We start from the raw sequence: 23683 nt of genomic DNA, 5'->3' as shown, positions 1-23683 counted from the left end.
TGCTAAATGCTTTTCAGTGATGGACAGTGTCAAATCATACCATTCAGCAATCTACCAGTACAAATATAATTACAACCAACGCCTCTCAGTTCGGCGGGGACTCCCATTGTGAAGAGCTCACTGCGCATGGGGCATGGACACAGCGACAGACAAGTCAACACATGAACATGTTGGAACACCTTGGGATCACAATGGCCCTATACTTGTTTAAGAACTAGTTCCAAACCGTGTGCTAATCAGTACAGAAAATACCACAGCCATGTTCTACATAAATGGGACGTCACGCCATGCTTAGTTTTGTGTAGGGGCTGACCAGGGCTCAGCCCCGGCACATATTTCTGAGCCCCTGCCGTTAATGCCGATTACAGCTTGATTATGTTGTGGTGTTTTGGCAACTTTATTTTTTTAACTGCCAGTCAGTCGGTCATAGTAATGTAACTATGCAAGGTTTGACATTTCTGGGAGTGTCTTTAGCTCCTACCTCTACCGTTGGAGAGCCTGATAACCTTGAAACAAACATCTACCAGGAACTACGTTTGACTCCCACTGTCCAATTGGTGCCTTACAAACATGAATGTCACATTAACTTGAGTGTTTGAAAATGTTAATAAAGAATAACTCGGACATATCTAGGACACACTTAAACCTAATGGATCAGACATAATGGCCAAAAAGTTAAACTGTGTATCATGTGAAAGTTAGATTTGTGGTGTGCTGTGTACCCGCTCATGGTTTTCTAGCCGTAGCTTCTGTTTCCTGGGTGATGCCTGACATCCAGGACCTGGTTTTAGATCATGCATGTGATGGCCGCTGGCTCATAGTTAGTCTTGAACCTAATGACCCAGGTTGGCAGGGCCATTTATCCATTTTTGGGAATAACAATGAGTTGGACTGTGACAATGCTGGACACTGATGCTGGCTTTGTCCGCACACTGCTCCACTCACCCTGCATTACATTGATGAAAATGCTCTACTGTAATAACTATAAGGGTGGGTTGTCAACAACAGGACAGTCACCAGCCAGCAGCCCCAATACACGGGCAAGGTCAGTGAAAAGGCCAATATCAAAGAGGAGTCATGAGTGACAACCTATATAAAACAATCTTGCTAGTGTTTGATAGCCAAGTAGATCAGTTAAGTAATGATTTTGCCCGCATTTGCCAATTTTCCATAGGAGGAAAGCCTGCTTGCTCTTTTCTCTGTGGATTGATGGTTAACGTGTTCCACTTGCCACCAATAGATCAGAGAAAAATGTTGCGTTTTAAAGAATCACTTAACTGTTTATTTTATTTCAATATGCAACTAATGTTATGTCGATTATCTGTAAATCGCACAGTGGATCCATCACCCTCAATTAACCGGTGGGAGTTGCAGCCTTATCCACAAATATGTTAACACAGTATGGAGTAGCAGCGGGTAGTGTCAACAGTGGGCAGGGAGTTGCCCACCACAACGTGTAACAGGCATGGTAGAAAATATTTGTGCACTGGCACTTATTTTCGGACAAATTAAGCACTGACATCACACCCTCAAAACCACTGTTGCCCAAGAGATTTGGCATGGGTGCCTCTGGAGACACATCTTCATTAAAGCACAAAATGTAAGTGAAGATCACAGCTTCCTGACTGTAACTTAGTGATCCTGCAAGAACAAGAGTGGGAAATGACAAATACACACTGATTTTTTTTCAGTGTGGTGTCTAGCTTCAGTGGATCTGTTTGCACCATCTCAGAAGGCTTAATACCAATACTTTGCATTCAGGTACCCACTACAAATGAAATGGTCGGTTAGATTTGTTCTGTGTTCCCAGACACCTCTTGTCCATAAAATAGTTCACAAACTACAACACTAACATATGACTTTCATTCTTTTTTTTATTTTTACTAAAACAAAGTAACTTTATTTTTAAAACAGTAAAACACGAGGAGAGTCAGGTTAGAAACTTTCATCTAAGGTTACATCTCAGTGGTTAAAAGATGTAATAAACAAGATTCACAGCATTTCCCCATATTCTTAAGTCACTTATTTTCGGTAGGTGTTTCACTCCAGCTGTTTTCTTTATTGGCCCCTTTCTGGGATCTAACATCCTCTGATTTGGTGGAATATTATACATCCCTCTTGATATTGTTACTCACACGTGTAAAAATGAATAGAACAGACACTCCCTGGGCAGGGAATAAGGCACTAAAGCGCAGGCTGAGAGAGTTCAAGGAAAAGTTTATCTAGATCTCTGAGAGCGCTCTGACCACATCAAGGTTACAACACATTTATATAGTACATCTACATTTTTAACATATGATGCTAGGTTGGACCAGGATTGGTCAGCCGTGGTGGTGACTTAGGTGTGGGCATCATCTCTTCCTCCGGGTTGGTTGCTTGGTTGGTGGGAGGATTGACGTCAGACATTTGTGCTCTGGATGGGTGAAGGTCAGGTCGCTGTGAAACACGGTGGTCACTATCCAAGCTAAGAAAATACATTCTGAGTAATGCATGCACTAAATAACAGTTGATCAAAAGACTCTCAGTAGTGTATCATGTCGTTTATACAAATCACTCAAGGGTTTATACCATCTACACATTTGGGTTTCACAGGTTTAAGGGCCTTGACCACTATAATACTGTCATTGAACTATAGGGTTAGTCTCACAAGGATCTCAGGTATGTGGCACTTGTTAGTATTGGGCACGATAAACTGCACAGGGGTCTAATGTTAGTTGGGGGTCTGCTGGGTGGGTTTCATAGTATGGTTGGCAGTCTGGCACGTGAAAGGGGTGCCTTGCAAGGACACAGGGTTAGAATGGCAATAAGTTTCAACTGGCGAGGGTAAGAGGGCAAGGACACTTTTGTGGAGATGGACGAGCCCTGTGCTTGGGTCATGTTGGTTCACATGCAGGACAGTGATCTCAGAGGAAAAGGGATGTTACATTTATTATTTGTTGCAAGCAGCTCCGGCCTCAGCGTGAGAATGGAGCCGCAGAGTTTTCCAGTTGGAGTGGGGACGAGGGTGGGGGCCATGTGCTCTGAGCTACAGCGGCGGGCAAAAGGGAGAGATGCATTTTGTACTATCGCAGTGAGGCCTAGTTACCAAGATGGAGTCGAAAGGGGGTACAGAAAATGGATGCCCTGTGTCCTGCTCGGTGGTCCCATCTACGCGAATATAACCAAAAGTTAGTATTGCATAAGGGTGAGGGGCGTACCCACCACTAGAGGCACTTGGTCCAAGTTTTGGACTGAGAAGTGATGGTAGAGAGGGGCCCATTGGCCCCTCAGTCTCACACATTCCCCCTCTTTCGTTACATCTAAAGTAAAGAATACTTCTACTTTTTATTCTTTTCATTCTCCCTTCGGTAGTACTCAACCTCTGCCACCGCCTCGTCCCACGCGGGGGTACCTTTTATGGGCATCCAAGCTCTGCAAACGCTTCTAAGGCTGTTTCCTCTTGTGGCATATTCATCTGGGGTACACATTAAGTAAATACCTCCATCCCCATTTAGATCTACCCATACTTCTTGGTACCATTGCAACTCTCTTGGTTCCTTTATCGTTGTGTAATGCAAATTATCCACTATATCCCCATATTGCCTGTAAATTGCTGTCATTCTGTATTGTGGTGCGGTGTACTCTCCTGTTTGCATTTGTGCATCTATCATGGTAGCTACCGTTGTCAGTCGGCCCATTGTCACCATCATCATAGTCGAGGTTGGCATGCTTTTCTCACAACACTGTAGTCCCAGTTGGCACACACAAAAGAACAGGAGCACAAAAACGATGATGGGGATCAGTATTTTCATTGCCACATTTATCCATGATGGTATCCAGCTGAACAAATTGTCGAACCATGTACTTTCTTCTGCTCCTCCTTCCGCTCTCATTCTCTCCCCTAAGTTGTGCATTGCGTTTATTACATGGGAGAGTGTCCAGTTATCAGCGTCTTCAGTTGGCACGAATGTGCAACACGCCTCCCCAATTTTTCAGCAAACACCACCGTCCATCGCCGTGAGGAGATCGAGGACATATCTATTTTGCATTGTCATTAGGCGCAACGCGCAGCGCTCCATCTTTATCACATTGAACCCCTCTTCAGTGTCGTTGGCCCATTGAATGAGCTCCCAGCGCACTATATGCAACCATTTGGCGTTTGCTCGTGCTTGCAGTCCAGGGGCAAGAAGTGAGGCAAAGAATTTCTCTGCTGATGAAGAGCTTGTATTTCTGCGGGATCTCAGCAAGGAGTTTTGATGATTCGGATGAGATGTAATTGGAGGATCTTTTACTTCGTGTCAATGTTTTCTTTAGTTCATATTCTGACAATAGTTAATATGCTGGAGCTTCTGTTCTTATTAGTTGGGGCGCTGCCGATGGTTCAGCTGATTGCCCTGCTGCCGATATGCCAGCCGATTGCTCTGCTGCCGATATGCCAGCCGATTGCTCTGCTGACCCTTGTATGTGGCTCTCTGGTATTACCATCAGGGCTGTGTGGAGGGTGGCTAAAGCACAAGTTCCTTTCCACGATGCGGGGAGGTGCAGGTAAGCTTGCTTGCTGCAAACCCAATACATGTCCATTAGTGCAGCTGTGCTTTTCTTCATGTCGGGAATTATTACCGTTTTGTTACATCTCCTTGCTTCCCCCATGTTCACTTTACCTTCCCCACGGAAACACAGTTCATGTGGCACTTCTTTTTGTATTTTGATAAGTTTTTCTAATGCTGTGACCCATGTTAGCTTTGCGACATGTTGCGACCAGATCACCAGATGCCCCTTTTATCCATTGGAAAGTGTCATTTGGTAGGCCTCGAAGCGCTTCGGCTTTGCATTGTATTGTTTCTTCATGCCATTTATTTTCTGCAAATCGTGTCCCCTTGATGACAAGAAATGGTTCCTCGAGGCAAATTACTCCTTGGCGCCTGCTTGTGCATGTTTTCTCATTCTCCAGCTTTTCCAATGTGACAGTGTGCGCCTGGAATGTGCTCTTTATTCTGCATAAAACCAGATGAATTAAACATTGGGCCTCCGACAAGGGCACCTGTGGTACTAACATTTTCGGTGTTCCTGATGCATGCGGGATGAGTGAACAGACGTAGCAGCTCTCATTTGTTGCTTGCTTTGCCGTGGCACTCATGTCAGAATACCATTTATTTGATTGATCAGGGTGGCGGGGATCTTCAATTTCATCTAACTCCAGGTCTTGATAGATGTCGTATCTTTTCCCTCCTGCCCCCCTTTTTCTCCTCCTCCTCCCTTCCTGATCATTGTTTTTCACCCTTTTGTAATGTATTGGAAACATCCCAGCCCATGTTGTATCATTACTAGTCAATATGTCATATGTATCATCAGTAGCAGCAATATTGTGTGAGGTAGGGTGTATGGTTGTCTGTGCATTAATACTAGTGTTAATTAAATCATTTGTCCAATAATAATCTACATCATATTCGTTATGTCCGTAAGCATTACTCCTATTTACATCGAAATGTAACACTGACACACTTGTTGATCCCACAGTGAAGTATTCTGAGGGTTGCATTCCATCTGTTTTGTTACCATTAATTTCATGTGACTCCTGCCATATAGTCTTCACCCCAGTCCATATCATTTGCGATCCTTCTCTTATCATGTTAGCCCCGCTCCCCCCCCCTTTGCATGTCATCAAGAGATAAAAGGGTATAGTACCAAGTTGCAAAAAACATTACGGACATAAAAATTGCAGCACATTTCAAAACGCATTCAACATCACTGAACCTTTTAGCCCTAATGACGACCCTATCGCTATCTAACATTAATTTGCTCTCTCCGATCGTGGGTCGTTGGGCCATTGTTCACCTGGAGGGGCGATATAAATTCGTTAAGTCATCACAATATATACATATATTTACATTCTTGTTCAACTTCACGTTTAATCGTTATTTCCAGTCCGGCTTGTTCTTTTACTCTATTGCTCATGTACTTTTGCTGTAGGGACAACCATCAAAAAATGAAGGTGGGCGATAGAGAGGGAGAGATAGGTGAGGTATATAGACAATATGCTGGCCAATTGAAGGAGAGAGGGGGAAGAGACAGAAAAGAAAGAAGGAGGAAGTAAGCTGTGCAGAACAAAATACATATCATCACTTTTATCTCTGCATATTCTTTTACTTACTCTTTTGTTATTTTCTTTCAACCTCATTTGTTGTCCCAGTAGCGCTGTCTTGCTCCTCCTGGGGGATTGTACTACTGTGTGCCCTCCTCACATCGGATAAGTGCACCCAATACTTCAATCCCTTCACCTTCACCGCAGTGGGTGTACTATAAATGACCTTGTAGGAGCCATGAAACCTGGGTGAATTCCACCTTCTCACAAAGCTGCGGACATACACATGTGCCCCCGGCATTAGTGGCCCGTTTGAACCATCTGTGGCCGGTGTAGTACTATCGGTCATCACATTTTCAGTAAAAGGCGGTGCTATTTGTCGCGCTATGCTGCGTACTGCGCGTGCTAACTGGGTTAGGTATTTCTTGAACTCTTCCCCCAGCACTGTGGCAGCCCTGTGTGCATCCGATGCTCTTCTAATCGGGGATACTGGTGTGTGTATTCTCCTCCCAGTTACAATTTCGTGGGGGCTTAAAGGGTGGTCTTTACACGGTTGCGTCCTGAGTTGGAACAGTGCTAGAGGCAAGCAATACACCCAGTTCTTTTTTAATGTGTTACACAACTTAGACAACTTACTCTTTAATAATCCGTTGATCTTTTCTACCACTCCATTCGCCATTGGGTGATAAATTGAGCATAATTTGTGCTTCACCCCCAAGAGTGATGTCACTTCCTTAAAGAGGTCATTCACAAAGTGCGTACCGTTGTCTGATCTAATCACATCGCATATCCCCCATCGTGAAAACACCTCGCGCACAATGAACTTGGCTGCACATTTCGCGTCTGGGTATGGACATGGGCCCACTTCCACCTTGAAAAGGGGCACACCACCACAATCAAATATCTTGCTCCGTTACACCGTTCTCCCATATCAGAATAGTTTATGTGGAGCTCTCTAATTGGTCCTGTTGGTCGGGGCAAGGTAACACGCAGTGTTCTTAATGTCATTCCAGAATTATATGTTTGGCATGTTATACATTCTACAATGAATTTTGACAAGTGCTCTTGTAAATTGGGGACGAACCAGTGTTCCTGAATGTCTGCAGCAATGTGTTGTTTCGCTACATGGCCGGGGAAATGCAACTGTTGGAATGCTATTTCTAGGAACTCTATGGGCATTACAACCTTTCCTGTCGTCTCTTGCCTCCAAATGAGATCTAAGGCTGATTGTGTACGTCCCCGTTTGCTCCACAGTTCTTGCTCCTCTTGGGACGCTCGTCTTCGTAATGCTATTATCTGCACTATTGGGGTATTATTGTATGCGTCCTCTCATGGGTCTGTGGTGGTTGCTTTTGGGATGCACTCAAGTGTTGGTGCCACATTGAAATACGAAGCCTCCTTCGCGGCTGCATCGGCTGCCGAGTTTCCCAATGAGATTGCGTCTGTGTTGTTGGTATGGGCTTGGCATTTCACCACTGCCACTACCAATGGTACTGCTAATGCATTTATCAGTTTATTCAACAATGTTGCATGCTGTACTGGAGAACCGTCTGCCCTCCTGAATCCTCTTCTACACCACCGTGACAGCCCTGAGTGCACCGTGGTAGTTGCATAGGCTGAGTATATTTTCACCGCACAGCCTTTGGCTGTGCGCAGGGCTTCAATCAAGGCAGTTAATTCTGCTGCCTGTGCTGAATAATGGGATGGGAAGCGCTTTTGCACAATTCTCATATTCTTTATCTTCCATGCGCACTACTGCCATTCCAACGTGTTTTCCCCCTGTCTCAGGGCTTATTGATGCTGACCCATCTATGAAATATATTTCTCCCTCCTGTAGGGAATTCTCACTTGCTTTCGCGATGTCGTCACCTTCCCCCTCATATGTGGCACAATCGTGTTCTTGTATGTCCTCTGTCGTGCATGGCTCTGTAATAAATGATGCTGGGTTCACAGTCTTCCACCTCACAACGTGTACGTTGTGGCTTGAAATTATTACTTCATATGCTGTTGCTCTTTGTGTCGTTAGTCTTGATTTTGATCGCTCAAGGATGGCGAACAGGGAATGCTCCGCATATAGCGTTACCGTACATCCCATGACAATGGTGGCGCTTTTTTCAATCGCAAAGGCCGCAGCTGCGAGGGCCTGTTCGCACGCGAAATGACCTTCCATTACTGATTCTAGTGTCCCACTGTAGTAAACCAATGGTTTGTGACCTAGTGATGTCTTCTGTGTCAGTACTGCTGTCATCAGTGTCCCATTGCAGTGTAAAAACAAGAAAAATTCCCTCTCATAATCTGTGTTCGCAAGGACTGGAGCGTCAGCGATGAGGTCTTTTTAATTTCGAGTACTGTATTATCATTTCATGCGTCCATTTTATTGTCGCCCTATTCTTCTGTGCCTCTTTTAATGCTTGTAGTAGGGGGCGTGTATATGCTGCGTAATCAAGGATCCATGCTCGGCAATAATTACAAATGCCAAGAAATGTTTGCATGTCTTTCACAGTTTTTGGTATTATTATGTTGCGTATAGCAGCTGCTCTGTCTGGGAGTATTCGCTTCCCATCTTTTGATATTAACTGTGCGAGGTATACAACCTCAGCAAGGCAGTATTGCAATTTCCCTTTGTCTACCTTGTATCCTTTGGCAGCTAGCACATTCAGTAGTGCTATCGAGTCTTCTCGACACTTTTTTCTTCTGTATTGCTACAGATGAGCAAATCGTCTACGTATTGAATGATGGTGCTCTCTACATCTATGTTTCCAATGTCTTCCCGTAACACCCTGTTAAAAATGCTGGGGCTTTCACAATACCCTTGTGGGAGTCGGCGGTGTTGGTACCTGTTGTTCCCTATTGTGAACGCTGTCAGGTACTGGGATCCTGGGTCGAGTGGTATGGAGAAGAAAGCATTCTTCAAGTCAATTACAGTAAAACATGTTGATTCTTTTGGCACACTGCACAATATTGATGCCGGGTTAGGCACTATTGGGAACTCTTCTTGAATGACGTCATTGGGTAGGCGGTGATCTTGGATCATCCTCTACGCCCCTCCCTTTGCTTTTTTGATCGGGAAAATCGCTGTATTACATGGGGAGGTTGATGGCTCTATGATGCCTTGTTTCAGGAGTGGATTTATGGTCTCTCTAATTCCCTCCTCCGCTTCTTTTGATATGGGATATTGATTTACTCTCTGCAGCATTGCACCTGGTTTGCGTTTTATTTTTATTGGTGTCACCTCATGCAGCAGCCCTACATCGTGGGGCCCGGTGGTCCAAATATCAGGTGCTACTTTTGTCATGTCTTCCTCAAATATAGTCAGTGGGGCTTTAACGCTAGCCATCAATGGGTTATGTACCTCCCTGTATTGGACCATAATATCACATGGTATGCTTATTTCCATTATTATTTCTCCATCATCCTCACCATCAGTGAACAATTCCTCATCTGTTATATCTCGTAGCATTATGTTTGGGTCTATGCATAACACAGTCCTCCACTCGCACCCCTGCGCGTCCAGTCCTATGACCACAATACGTTTGCTGGATACTTGAACTGCCTCAATGTCTATGGACATTATCGTGCCTGGTACAATGTCTGTTTATGCAATTGGGCGGAATATGCAATCTGATGGTGTTCTCCATTCTTTTCTCGTTATCTCTGGCACCACTCGTGCTAACACCTTGATACCATATATGAACATGCTCATATCAATGGGTACCCCTCGCACCGCAACTTCATTCATCACTGTGCTGATCATCAACATTGCTCGTACTGGGCATACTCCTGGTGTTGAGCACACTATTCCTCGTTCTGTAAAGGAGATCGTCATATTCAATTTGCTCAACAAATCTCTACCCAGCAGGTTTATTGGCGCGTCTTCGTGGTACAGTAAGGGTGCGCGCACGGTTTTCCCCCCACCGTTATATCAAGATCTTTAGTGTAAGGAACTTTTAAAATAGCCCCAGAGAACCCCTGCGCCTCTAAATTCCTGCCTGAGAGCGGAAACCGCCCTTCCATAAGACATGATTTCTCTGCTCCAGAGTCTACCATAAAGATAAACTGCTTATTTCCTATCTCTGCCCCCACTAGTGGTTCCTCTTCTGCACATAGGGTGGTGGATAGGACTGGACACACAAGTGTTCCCTGTGGGCTGTCCTAATCTGAATGTCTTTCTTGCCCTGGCACGGAGAAGACATTATCTCCGATCACGGTCACGCCACGGGCGCTCCGTTTGCAGATGTTGCATAACAGTTATTGGTCACGCTTCCCACTGCATTTTGTCTTGCCATTGGTTGTGGTGGTGGTTGCTGTCCTTGCTGTACCTGAGGTTCGTTATAGCAGTAGTATTGCTGTCTCCCACTTCCCATCGGTAGTCCGTAGGGGCTACCTGGGTGTGGACACCCCCAACCTTGTTTGTTCTCCATAGGCCGTTGCCCCTGGAAATACCCTGAAGGCCGCATTCTACAATCTCTAGAGTAGTGTCCCCCATCTCCCACAGTTCCAACATGACCCTTGTGATCCGCCTCTCATTCCTTGGCCGCCAAATCCCCTATTTCCCATACCTCCAAACCCCCCTCTCTGGCCCTGGTACCCACCTCTTCCTCTTGCTGGTCTTTCTTGCCACTGTTGCCCACCGTATTGCTCTTCTCCGTTCCACTGTCCTTGTGCTCCTGCGGCCCGCAGTTCCGCTATTGTTGCTGGTCTGTTTCCCGCTCCTTCGTCCCCCTCGTTTTCTCAGTCTGTGGTTGCGCTGGCGTTGACGGCGGCGACCTTCACTAATTTGTTCTGTACACGCTTCGCCTCGTCTGCCAGCCTTTTTTGTGCTATCTCCTGTTCTCTCTTTGATCCTCCTGCAGTGGTGCACAATTATACTCTGTATTTCAGGCCAGCCCTTGGCTTCTATCCCAGCTATTTTGTCCAAGGCCTTCTGCACCTCCTTCGGGAGCCCCTTCTTGATGATAAAATAAAACAAGGCGGTGGACTGATTCCACGCCGTGCCAGTTTCGCTTCTCCATAAATCCTGCACCCGCAGTATGAATTGCGTAGGATCCTCGTTCTCCTCCATTGTGCACTGCATCACCAAATGTAAATCTGGAATATCTGGAAACGTGCCCCTCAATGCATCCCATACTTGTGCTCGAACATTATTGAACGCCGATCCATCGTGGCGGTCACAACTCATTGTTACTCCGGGAAATCCGGCCTTTTCCCACACTGCGTCTGCTTGATCACCAATTGCTGACACTAATAAGCTCTTCACATCCCCTATCGCTAGCGGCACTCCTGCTGTGTTTTTCTCAAAGGCGTGTAGCCATTTCCCAGCCCCTCCCGACAGTGGCGGTGGACTTTTAGCAAGTTGTTTTTATCCATTTGAGCCCACGGAATGTAATGTGGCCTACCTGCTCCTTTATGTATCAATGGCATTTGTAACTTGTGTTTCTTCCCTACCTTACTTAACGCACCTTTCTTTGTCTTACTTACCATCATATTTCCCCCTCGCTGTCTTGGCCTACCCTGCCATAGTGGTGGCGATGGTGTGTCTGTGTACTGGCGGTTTGGCAGTGGGGACCCGGTCTCAGCAGCTGCCTCTTCATATTCGTCTAAGTCACTCCACACTTCTTCTAGTTCGGATTCTTGCTCATTGTTCACTTCACATCCTTCCCCTCTCTCACTGTCTGGGGTGGGTGGGCATATAATCCTCACGCGTTTGTCATTTAGATGGAACAGAATTCCCTTGACTGCCACTCTCTCTTGTGGTATGCGTGTTCCTTGTGATTATACTGACCGTGCTGGCTCTGAGATCGCTTGCACCACTTCCCCTGCTGTGCTCAATGTTGGTGTTAGATCCACAATGGATAATGGTGGCACCTCTCCTCCCCCTGGTAGCATTTGGCTCCTGTCGCACAACGCTCGTAGCTGCATTATCTCCATCTGTGCATGCGCTAGCTGGCGGTCTAATTCTCCAGTGATATGTGCTAAATTCACGGGGGGTGCGCTTGTTGGGCCATACAAACCTCCTTTATCATAGGGGGGTGGTGCTGTGGCAACTGCTCCTGTTGTAGGTGTAGGAGTTGGACATGCTGGTACGTACAAGGGCTCACTATATCCTACTGCTGGTCTGGACATTAGAGGATATATTTTAGTTGTATCGCCTTCAGCTGTAGTGGTTGTGCACTCGCCCTTTGGCGTTCCACTTACCTCTTCCTGTGTTTTCTGTGTTTCATTCACTTTCTTTTTACTTCTGCTGCAGGCGTAACTTCTTCAAACATTCGCCATAGGTCTAGTACTTCCCTTCTGTTTTGCAGTTGTTTCCCCTTATACCTTGCTAACAAGTGTGTAGATACTAGATCTAATACTCTCTTGTCGAATGACCCACCCTCTGGCCAGATTGGCGTCACACTGTCCCCTTTTATCTCCGTCAACCATTGATCATGGTATTTTTGTATTTTCTCACTGTATAACGAAAGGTGCTGACAAATATTTGCTAGTGGTGTTATTCCTCCCATGACGATGTGTTTCCTTCCCTCCCTCTGTCTGTACTTATCTTTCGACCTCCCTTTCCCCTTAATCACTTCTTCACCAGTTGGATAATATACCACTAGTCTTATCAATTAGTTGTCATTTGTATGCATATATATGTATCAAGATATATATATATATCAACCCCCTTTTCAACGTTAACCTTTTAGTTATTGCATGTTCAAATTCAACAGTTCATTGTTGCATATTTTGCCACTTTAACCACAAATGAATCACAGTACTTGGATATCCTTGACAAAAAATGGACAGAACACAAAAGCACATATAACACTTAAAATGCACCTGCACTACCTGCGCGTTTTCTCCCTGTTGCTCTTTTTCCACCCCTTTCCCGTTTCGCCTACTCTTCTCATTCACTCCCCACCTCTTACACCCTCTTAATCTTTTCCAAGAATCCTTTCGTACCCAGAAAAAGAATGTTCTAAATAACTACTCCGAGTCTACTCAATATACGAGACTCCTACTATTTTCTCTGTAACTTCACTTATTTATTCTGCACTGGACGAGACAATGCTACGCGGCGCCGCCTTCTACCCCGTTCGGGCTAGGATACCACTTCTCTTTTTCTCTTCACTTCTTACCAAAACCTAATGGCCATATAAAGGATAGATCAGAAAAGCCTCATCATCACTCACACAGGCCCTACTCTTCCCTACTACCCGTTACCAACTGTCCCCCGTATCTCCTCCTTACCTTTCCTTCGTAACCTTCGCAACCGGCACTCATGTGTTCAGTCAGGTGACCCGAGGGTCGCCGCTCGCAGTCCGACCCCAGTCAGGCTCGCTCCCCAACCAAGCCGTGGCCCGCCTCGGCGAGCAGCTTTTCAGTCAGGTATTCGTCAACCGGGAACCCCTTGACCCTTCTTCGTAGTGCGCACAGGCTGGTCGGCCGCAGGGGCGATGGTTTCGCTGGGGGGCGTCCCGGATCTCGCCGCTCGGCGCAGGCCTCGAGGCACCTCTCCGATCACGTCGCAGGGGGGTCACCAAATGTTTGTGCCCACCCTGACTCACACGTGTAAAAATGAATAAAACAGACACTCCCAGGGCAGGGAATAAGGCACTAAAGCGCAGGCTGCGAGAGTTCAAGGAAAAGTTTATCTAGATCTCTGAGAGCGCTCTGACCACATCAAGCTTACAACACATTTATATAGTACATCTACATTTTTAACATATGATGCTACGTTGGACCAGGATTGGTCAGCCGTGGTAGTGACTTAGGTGTGGGCATCATCTCTTCCTCCGGGTTGGTTGCTTGGTTGGCGGGAGGATTGACATCAGACATTTTGTGCTCCGGATGGCTGAAGGTCAGGTCGCTGTGAAACACGGTGGTCACTATCTAAGCTAAGAGAATACATTCTGAGTAATGAATGCACTAAATAACAGTTGATCAAAAGACTCTCAGTAGTGTATCATGTCGTTTATACAAATCACTCAAGGGTTTATACCATCTACACATTTGGGTTACACAGGTCACAGGTTTAAGGGCCTTGACCACTATAATACTGTCATTGAACTATAGGGTTAGTCTTGCAAGAATCTCAGGTATGTGGCACTTATTAGTACTGGGCACGATATACTGCACAGGGGTCTAATGATAGTTGGGGGTCTGCTGGGTGGGTTTCATAGTATGGTTGGCAGTCTGGCACATGAAAGGGATGCCTTGCAAGGACACAGGGTTAGAATGGCAATAAGTTTCAACTGGCGAGGGTAAGAGGGCAAGGACACTTTTGTGAGATGGACGAGCCCTGTGCTTGGCTCATGTTGGTTCACATGCAGGACAGTGATCTCAGAGGAAAAGTTATGTGTTAGATTTATTATTTGTTGCAAGCAGCTCTGGCCTCAGCGTGAGAATGGAGCCGCAGAGATTTCCAGTTGGAGTGGGAACGAGGGTGGGGGCCATGTGCTCTGAGCTACAGCGGCGGGCAAAAGGGAGAGATGCATTTTGTACTATCGCAGTGAGGCCTAGTTACCAAGATGGAGTCGAAAGGGGGTACAGAAAATGGATGCCCTGTGTCCTGCTCAGTGGTAACATCTACGCAAATGTAACCAAAAGTTAGTATTGCATAAGGGCGAGGGTCGTACCCACCGCTAGAGGCACTTGGTCCAAGTTTTGTACTGAGAAGTGATGGTAGAGAGGGGCCCATTGGCCCCTCGCTCCCTCACAATATCTTGTTTTCTCTTGTGCAATGAGGTAGGTCTGTTTTCTGCTTCTTGGAAGAGTCAATTGCTAGAGAGGTCTGTGAAATTTGTGAAATTTCAGCAACATAAACACATCGATCATCATTAACTTTGTAGTATGCCTTTGCCTCTTGTTCCATTCTAAGTAGGAAATCTTTAAGCTGGTTCTCGAGGCTAATCTTTTCCATTTCCAGCTGCTTAAGAAATTGATTCAAAGCCCCCAGAGGCATTTCATCATATGAATGGATAGAGGCCAGTCTATCTGCAGGATTTCTACTCATATGTCCTATCTTTTCTTTGAGAAGAGAAATTTGATTTTCTAGTTGTTGGTTTAGTTCTATTTGGGTTTCATATCTTGTTTTCCATTCATTCCCTTCATCCTCAACATGGTTCAGTCATTTTTCAAGTTCTGCAACTGTGCTCTTCATTTCAAAGGTCGACCTTTCCAGCATTTCCTTCATACGCCTCTCCTGCTGCAACTCAAGTTTGAGCTGGTCTCCTGACTTTCATTCTCAATGAACCAATGTGGGCGATACAAAGTGGTAACCCTACCTCATGAGGATGGCGGTCCAACCATCAATTGAGCTCTGTCAAATTCACAACTTACTGACACAACCAGCTCAAGTAACACCCCTAAACCAGCATACACAGAATTTGGCATCATTGCACCCGAGGTCATAATTTGGCCAGTTGCACTTGCCCCCAGGATGAAGAGTTTAGAAAACCAAAAACCAGAACTGCTACTACAATAAATGGAAGGTAGTCATCTGGTGTTCAAATATCAGTCCTATCGACTGTTTCAGCATACTTGTTCTACTTTCTTGACTCTAATTTTGTTTACAACATTAAGGCTGCTGGCCACATGACCAGACCCTGCCGCTCAGTTGCTCCGCCCATGCAGTTGGTGAGCAGGTACAAGTGGATTTGGATCACATCATCGAAGTCCCACACAACTGCTTAACCCTGCCCCTTCCTTTCCTTAACTTTTAGATCAAGAGTTTCTCTCACCGGGTGTCAAAACGAAGAGCAGATGAAGAAAAGGGCAATTCCTGTTCTGACCTGTTCAGACCGTTAGGAACCAGGACCAGAACCCCTGCTTCTCTAACATCTGGGAAGCTCCCTCAAATGTGTTTCTCAACTCTATCCCAGCAGCCCATCCCTGCCATCGCCACTCATCGCCAGCACCGCCGCTTGACAGCAACATCATGAACACCGAACGCATCATAGCAAACTTTCCTGCGTCACCCTAGACCCCATCAGGACTTAATCTACCACTAAACGAAAACGGATGCTCAGCAACTAACCATGTAGCAGACATCGCCAACCTAATCACCACACGTGACTTGGACACCATAATCATTACTAAGACTTGGATGACATTCACCTCTAGACACATAGATGTCCTCATCCCCAACAGTTACAGAATTCTTCAACAAGACCATCCAAACAAACGAGATCAGTGGAGGCCTCGCCATCATTCACAAGGCATCATGGCCATGCACCCAACTGTATGTCGCCATCATTGGCTCTTTCGAAAATCTTTCCTGCCACTTAGTATGACTTTTCACATCTAAAGACCACCCGAGCCCAGCACCTTCTTCATAAAGGACTTCACTGACTTGGTCACCACCATGCCTCTCATGCAAGCCAACATCTTCAACATGCCTGGCAACCCAGCATCCAAGTAAATGAAACCAGATCTCCACTGCATACTCAAAACTCTGAACCTCACACAGCACATGAAAGACCCAACTTGCAGGAAAGGTAATATCCTCAACCTCCTTATCACTGCCCTACCCACCCTCCACCAGAGCTCTCCAATACCGTTCAACTGTTCAAACCATGCGGCCATCCCCTTTGACATTAGTCAAACCACACCATTCAAGCAAATCCATCGGAAACTGCAGCAAACAAGCCTTCAGATCATTGAAGAACATCCAGTAGAGGCTCTCGTAGAAGACCTCACCAAATTCCTCTTCACATGTGCTGAGCTACCTCCGATGAACCAGGACTGTGACTCGCTTCTCAAAGAACTAAACACCACCTTCACAACCAACATCAACTGCTATGACCCAGTGACACAAAGCACCTTCTGCACCCTGGTACACTGAAGAACTCAACTTCAACAAATGAAACATCAGAAACAAGAAAAGACGTGGCACAAAACCTTCATCCAACCTCGCCCTGGTCAAGGAACTCTGTGCTAAATGCAGACTCATAACCACTGCCAGGGAAAACTACTACCGAAACACCATGGCCAACAATGAAAACAGAGCCCTCCTCAAAGCCACCAAGCACTGAATCATCCCTCTGCCGGCCCACCCATTACTGCACGCTGTTGAAAAATCCACTGCCTTCAACAAGATAATCATGATCCACCCACACATAGACACCAACGCCGCAACTGATGGCAAACTACACATGCCATTGCGCAAAACCACAACTACCTGGGCATCTTTCAAGACGCTCACTATGGAAGACCTCGCTGCCCCCTAGCATCCCTCAAGACCACATCATACGTGAACGACTTCCTCCCTGCCTATGTACTCCAGACCTTTCCTACTGAAGCACTCCTCTTACCTAGACCCTCAAGGCTGGAAAATCCTCCTGCTTCTCAAGAAATAACTACTGAACCTTAACGACCTCAGCAACCACCACCCCTTCACCCATCTTCCCATTCTAGGTAAGATCCTTCAGAAAGCAATAGCTACGAAGCTCTACCAATACATAGAAGCCAACAACCTCCTTCAGTTCGACCAATCTGGCTTCAGACCAAGATGCAGCATAAACCGTTACCATCAAGGTGATTGACAATGCCCTTAAAATCCTTGATGATGGCTATCCTGGCCTCCTGGTTCTCCTTGATCTCTGAGCAGTATTTGACACAATAGTCCACCAGACATTCAACGACAATCTACATTGCTGCATGGTGGATCAGCGTATTTGTCCTCACTGGTTCAAATCATACCTTGCTAATCGCCACCAGTTTGTACAAATGGATTCGTTTAGATCACCAACTTTACCCATCACCTATGGAGACCCGCAAAGGACCCATCCTGTCGCCCGTCATCTTCAATCTTTACATGGAAGCACTTGGAACCATCTCGCTCCACACAGCATCCACATCCACCAATGTGCAGCTGACCCACAGTTCTACCTCAAGACATCCATAGTCTCAAGGCCTGCCTCTCATTGTTCCAGTCGTGGATGTCCAGTTTTTACCTGAAGATCAAACCCTGCATGGCTGAATTATTTTATCCTGACCACCACCCTGACATCCAGACCTGGCTCTTTGCTATGCACCTCGAGGGCTTCACACCCCAGCTGGCCCCCTGCGCCAAGTCCCTTGGGTTCGGCATTGACAGACCTCTCCTTCATACAGCAGACAGCTTGCTACAAGCTTTCTACAGTTCAGGAAGGAGCTCAAGACCCTCCTCTTCAAGGAATGGCTCCTCCATAACACCTAGGTCCACACACCCTCTGCCACCCACGCTACCTAAAACAGGGTGATGTGATCCCCACTGTTTCCTTCACTGGCTGCTTGTAGATCACTTACTGACAAATTGTCCACATTCCTCCTCCCCTGTTATTAGCTCCCCACTGTTAAGGGAATTTTCCTAACGTCCTACTGGCAGTAAGACTTTAATAAGCTATACCAGTGGTTTGTAGATGCCCAACTCTTAGAATCAGTCTGTACTAGCTCAGGACCTTGGTAGTGTGGCAGAGCAGTCAGGCGTATCTTAAGAGGAAGATGAGCTATAGGTAAGTACTCTGAATCTTAGTTAGACAGGTACAGCAAAGAAGCACTTACACAGATATTTATTTGAAAGATATAGAAATATTATATGTGCTCCAGAATCACTTTAAATACTTTACTCTCCAAACACATATAGAAAAGTCTTTTAAAGGGAGGGAAATAAGTGGTTAGTGCAACATGAGCTTAGTTAAAGGTTCTAGAGTCGGTTTCTTCACCTTGCAAGTCTTTAGTCCAAAAATGCAACCCTATCTAAAGGCAGTTCAGAGAGGGCTTGAAGTCTTGACAAACGGCAAATAATGAAGAATTCCTGCGGATTTCTTCCCGTGCCTAAAGTCATTGAAGAAGCAAGTTAACAACTAACAAAGGAGACCGAAAAACAGACTCGTAAAGGGGACACAAGCAGCAGCTTGGGTCAGAAGTAAGAGTGGGTTGCCCTGGACACCTCTAGGTGCACTCCAGCGCTTTGGAGCAACTTCTCGGAATCAGTTAAGCAATACCGTTGTCCCCACAGTACCTTTTGGTTTGAAGAAAGTGTTTGTGTTGGCTCCTCCGCAATGTGGCAGCTCTTAAACCGACCTCCGGATTCCTTGGTCTGGTGATGAAAGGCAGGACAATGGACAGTGTCTTCCAGCAGCAGTATCGAGGGGGGACCTGTGGCACGATTTTCAGCAACTTCTTGGTTTTATCTGCGGTTTTGGCACCTTTTCCGCAGCACAAACAAAGGACACGGATCGTCTGGTCAATCTTCTTTGCTTCCTGCAGTCCCACACTCTGGTGAGGGGGTCTCGACGCGTTGGAGCACATCTCTGGAGTGTCCCCACGGGCTCCGCACAGATTTGGATGGATTCAGCCTTTCCTCAACGATACTCGAAATGGGCAGCAGGTCTCCTGGTATTGGCGTTCCGCAGCTCTGGAAGCTTCTAAGACCTCGGGAGATGGCTTGTTTCAAAGTTTGTCTTGGGACTGGTTGTTCTCACCAGCCAAAGGGAAGGGAGTCATCCTCTTCAGAGCTCCTCTGTTGCATAGAAAACGGGGTCAGGACAGCAGTGGTGGCTTCACTCTGTTGCAAAGGGTCTGCAGGCATCTCTGGTAGTCTTCTTCGGTTACTTCAGTTTCCAGTGGTTGACTTGCTTTACACTCCAGAAGCCTTGCCTTTTTCCAGCACACACTCCTCTGCAATCTCTCTCAGAATGTTTACATATAGGGGCGTTCGGGTGTCCAATTGGGACAGCCAGGGGGGGTGGAAGACTCTACTCCTCCCCCACTTCCTGCCTGCCCACATACTCTGGAGCCTATGCAGGGATACCTACTGGTTCCCTCCAAAGTCTAAACACACACATAGAAGGGTAGAAGAAGGGCTAACAAAGAACAACCACGCTAGTAAGGTTCTATGTCCTTTCATCGTCAGGCATTTCAAAGCCTACAATTTAAACATTTATGAAAGTTCATCGAATAGTTTTTTTTGTGGGGGGCCTCCCCCCAGCCCTGCGTCCTGCACCTATTTTTAACTATACCTGACCCTCCCCAACCCCTTATTTGCCATTCCCACCACCCCCCAAAAAATAGATTAACTTTTGTACACCTTTAAATTGCAGGCTTTGAAATGCCTGCCGATGAAAGGACGTTGTTCCGCTAGTAATGGGGGAAAAACGAAGCGAGGCCCCAATTTGGTACTTGGGTGCCTCCTATTGTGCACTACCGAGGCTATGGACATAGCCTGCGGTATAAAAAATACACAATAGTTGGTAGAACAAGTCCACTGCCACCAGCCATAACTAGGTGATAGTCTGTGACTAAAAAGTCACAGGAACAGAGAGAAGGGGATACTAAGTATCCCTTTGGCACTCCACTGAATGCGGTGTGTGCCAGTCTCTTAGACTTTGGGGGATTGGGAGAGGCACCAAGTATCTCTCTATCCTTAAGAACGGTAGTTACTTAAAGATATAGGAAAAATAATCTTAAAGGAGGACCCAAAGGGTCTCCAGCAACACTGCCCACAAGGAGCTGTGTGCTGTAGTAGTAAAACAGAGATGCCTTTAAGAGTTATGGAGCGGACAGACACCATAGTACAGGTAGAATACAAAGAATTAAGTTCCAAAAGACAGATCTCGTAAGAATGAATGAGTGAAAAAAGGCTCCACTCATTCAGGATTAAAAGAAAAGATCCACAAGTCCAGCAAAAAGGACTGGGGGTCTCGCTAGGAGAGAGGATGAAGCACAATATTGATAAATTCCCCCTAAAACCCACTCCTTGCCTTTGGTTGTAAAGCACTTAGTTGCCTCTTGAGGCATATACCACACCATATCATGACCTCCCCGCTCCGTACCTCTCTCTCTCTCTCTCTCTCTCTCTCTCTCTCTCTCTCTCTCTCTCTCTCTCTCTCTCTCTCTCTCTCTCTCTCTCTCTCTCTCTCTCTCTCTCTCTCTCCCCCCAGTTGAGGCTTTTGCTGCTACTTTCTCTCCTCCTCCTGCACCATTGGCTGACTCACACCCTGACACAGCCCTCTCTAACCTTCATCTCTCTATCTCTAACACTCTGGATGTCCTTGCCCCTGTCACGAGGATCCGCTTGAAGCCCAAATCCAAGTGCAACTCTTGGTGCGATTCTGACCTCGCCACCCTTAAACGCAAGTGTAGGATATGGCAGAGAGGAAGTGGAGGGCCTCGGGCGCACCCCGGGACAAACTGGCCTGCCACATGCTCCAAAGGCAGTATAGATTCTGTCCTCTCTAAGAAGAGAGCCTACATCCAAGCCTGCATCTCGGCGGCATCTAACAACTTGGCTGAACTTTTCAAAATCTGCAAGGAGCTGGCCAATCCTGCTGCAAGCTCTAACGTCTCCTGTTCCCTCCCAGTCCCTCTGCACGGCCTTAGCCTCTCATTTCTCTAATAAAACTCAGGACATCCTGTCCACCCTCTCTTCCTCTACTGCCTCCTCTTCCTCCTCCTCTACCACTCTTGGCCCGTCTGAGGCCGTCTTCCCTTCTCCTTTCTCCTCATTTCCCCTATTGGTATAACGTCCTTAAATCGCAGGTTGTTTTTTTCGCTGGGATTTTTACTGCTAATTTTTTTGCAAAAAAAACACACTGCACATTTTTTAGGGGGGGTTGGAATAATATATATTTGGGGTGTGGGTGTTCGGGATCATATATATAAAAAAAAGTGGATGCGGGGTTTGCGCGGTGGGGGGACCCCCAAAAATAAAATAAAAAAAAATATTCAATGAGTTTTTTCATTGAAAAATCTGCGGTAAAAAACCCTGCGAAAAAACATCCTGTGATAAATGACATAGAACCCTCCTGTTCATCCCTGACGATGTTTCTAGACAAGTCCGATCTGTGAAAGTCTCATCAATGCACTTTCTCTGCTTCTCATCCAGAACAATCGAGGACCACATCAACACCCTTGGTCCAGCCTTGGGCGGTTTCTGCAATCACTCCTTTGCCACTGGAACTTTCTCCTCCCCCTTAAGCACTCTTGTGCACCCCTTTCTAAAGCCCTTCGCCGATACTTCCTCTCCTCTCCGGATAACTATCACCCGATCTCCATCACTCCTTTCCTGGGCAAACTCTTGGAAAAGCAGGCCATCGCCCAGCTTAATCTACAAACTGAATCTGTTGTTTGCCTCCATGACCACCTGTCTGGGTTCAGAGCTGCCAGAGCACAGAAACTGCTCTCCTGAACACCCGTGAAGAATTGCTCTCCAATCTTGACTCTAATCGCTATTCTGTCCTCATTTTCCTTGATTTATCCTTTGCTTTTGACAGGGTCAACCATGCCATCCTACTCAATCGTCTCCAGGACAACCTTGGTATTACTGATCAGGCCCTGGCCTGGTTGATCTCCTTTCTCACTGACCAACCCTCTCAAGCTCAACTGGGGTATTTCCTCTCTTCTATCGCTCTCTCCACTTGTGGTGTTCCCCAGTGGTCTAACCTCTCTCCCTGGCTCTTCATCCACTACCTGGCACCTCTTGCCCACTGCATCGCTACTTTCGGCTCCATTTTCCGATGTTATGCGGATGACACTCTGCTCTCTTTCAGGCTCCCATCAGCCACCACTGCTTCTTCTCTCATACCAGACTGTCTGGCCGCAACTCAGGAAAGGCAATGATCTCTGCCTTACTGCCAGTAAGACGGAGAGCCTCCTCATTAGGACACCCGCTCCCTCCTTTTTTCTCGCTCTCTGCGCGCTCTCTGCTCTCTCTCTCTGCTCTCTCTCCCTCTGCTCTCTCCTTTCTCTATCCCGCCCGCACCCACTCTGGGCCCTCTTCCTGTGAGGCTAAGCACCTTGGTGACATCTTCGACTCCACCCTCTCCTTCCTTCTCTCCTCACATCTCGGACCTCTCTAAGAAGTCAAACTATCAGCTGCAGGCATTCTTCCTTTTCTCACTTTCCCCCAGAAGCTCACTGTCTCCAGTGCTCTGGTCCTCTCTAGGCTGGACTATTGCAACAGCCTCTTTCTAAATCTTCCTGCCTCTACTCTTCGACCTTTACTTCCAGAACAGGACTGCAAGACTTGTCCTTGGCCTCAAGCCCAGCAATTGTATCTCTCCAGCACTGAAATCCCTTCACCCTGTGGCTGCAAGGATCCACTTCAAGACCCCCTGCCTTGTCCACAAGGCTTCTGGGGCCTGCGACCGTTCTACCTCCAACTTTCTCTTCCAAAACATCTTCCTTCTCGAGCTCTCTGCTCATCCACCTCCAACTCTGAGAGTCAGATGCTTCTCCCAAGCAGAGAGTTGGGGGCAGATCTATTGCCTCAGCTGGGGCCTCCATCTGGAACAGCCTCCCTGCTCTATCAAACTTGAACTGAACCACCTCTGGTTCTGCTTTCTCTCTTCCTCTCCCCTGCTGATGCACCAGACTGGTCTGCGCACTGGTCACCCTCTGAACTCAGGCCCAGGCTCCTGCATGTCCAGTTGCCCTTGCACTGCCTCCATGCTCCCCAGGACTTAAGGGTCTGTACCTGCAACCCTGCAGTCTCTTCTCTCTGCACTTATGAGCCACCCGCTGGCTGCACTTGTGAGTTAACTGCACTTCCTCCTTCCCCTCCCCCTGGCACTTGCGCAATCTGCCTTGTAAGATTGTTATTTTGTCTTCCCTTGTTTCCCCCCCTCCTTGTCTTGTCGCGCCTGGAAACACTTTATA

The 23683-nt window shown here is 46.7% G+C and overlaps 1 protein-coding gene and 1 pseudogene across 2 annotated transcripts in view; one reads left to right on the top strand and one right to left on the bottom strand.

The window, feature by feature from the left end:
- Window positions 1-23683, top strand: part of PRPSAP2 (phosphoribosyl pyrophosphate synthetase associated protein 2) — a 746926-nt gene that overhangs the window by 612795 nt on the left and 110448 nt on the right. The window lies entirely within an intron of this gene.
- LOC138566107 (coiled-coil domain-containing protein 169-like) lies at window positions 14757-15436 on the bottom strand (annotated as a pseudogene).

The sequence above is a fragment of the Ambystoma mexicanum genome, chromosome 2p (genome assembly GCF_040938575.1).
Source record: "Ambystoma mexicanum isolate Mex_15411 chromosome 2p, UKY_AmexF1_1, whole genome shotgun sequence".
Classification (NCBI taxonomy): Eukaryota; Metazoa; Chordata; class Amphibia; order Caudata; family Ambystomatidae; genus Ambystoma; species Ambystoma mexicanum.
Note: the sequence above shows the minus strand (reverse complement) of the source record. Positions and strands in the feature narration are given on the sequence as shown.